Genomic DNA, 1,062 nt, shown 5'->3' with positions numbered 1-1,062 from the left:
CAAATGGAGAGTTAGAAACCTAAGCGGAGATGCTAGAAGATCCCCTTAAAAAAAAAAAAAAAAAAAAAAAAAAAAGCTTCTCGCCCTTTTTCCTCTGACAACTGTCGACAGACAGACGGACGGGTATAGCCGTTCTACAAGACTTTCATTACTTATGCATAACATAAATTGGAGGTCTAAAATGTATAAGCGTATTATGGAAATTAGTCATTACAAAAATTCGTCGCAAAAATTAACAATAGGACATACCGAGGGATCCTCAATTGGCATTTCATTTAAAATTTTCCTGGATTTTTCTTATAACATATTACAATGACGCAAATAGTTTTATACACAAAACGTATGGTAAAATATTTAAAGAGTCTATGCCTTTCTTAATAAAAACTAGTCTGAGTAAAGTAAATTCAATAATAAATTAGTATGCTCCGTAATACCATTTCTCTTCCTGTAATTAGCAGCAGAAAATATAACGGAAAACGCCAACAGGTAGATCAAACGCTACTAAAGCATGTTTCTAGACTTCTAAGTTATATTCTACCCAATATTTTATTCAAGAGAAATACCAATTTAAATACATGTTATGTTTCATACAATAATAATTAACCAACTGATCAATCCATTATTTTTCTTTTCTTCCATTTTCTCATGTAGATAAATTAGTTTACTTTTTCATTGCGCGGAGGATTATTCCAATTAGCAATCATTTGATAATAGCTTACCGGCAAGCAACACGTCAATGTCATCTATAATTAAGAAAATTAGGTCAACAACATTTTAATTGGTGTTATTGACTTTTCTAAATGCACTTTAGACTCCTCAAAAAATAAACAATGAAACGAAAAAAAGAAACAAAAAACATCTCATAATTAAAATATAGTAAGGGAGTTTCAAATTAAATCTAGAAAATATTGCTCTCGGGCATAAATTCTTGCATCATCCAGACGTCTCTAACTCCTAGGGCTCGTAGTCAAAACAGTACGGGTCTAGGTCAAAACCCCACAGCCAAAACCCCCACACTCAAGAAATGTCAAAACGCCTACACGATCGGTCATAACTCCCACA

Source organism: Thermobia domestica, unplaced genomic scaffold, assembly GCF_964235325.1.
Source record: "Thermobia domestica unplaced genomic scaffold, izTheDome1.hap1.1 HAP1_SCAFFOLD_390, whole genome shotgun sequence".
Classification (NCBI taxonomy): domain Eukaryota; kingdom Metazoa; phylum Arthropoda; class Insecta; order Zygentoma; family Lepismatidae; genus Thermobia; species Thermobia domestica.
The sequence above is the reverse complement of the archived record's forward strand: the minus strand, read 5'-3'. Positions refer to the sequence as shown.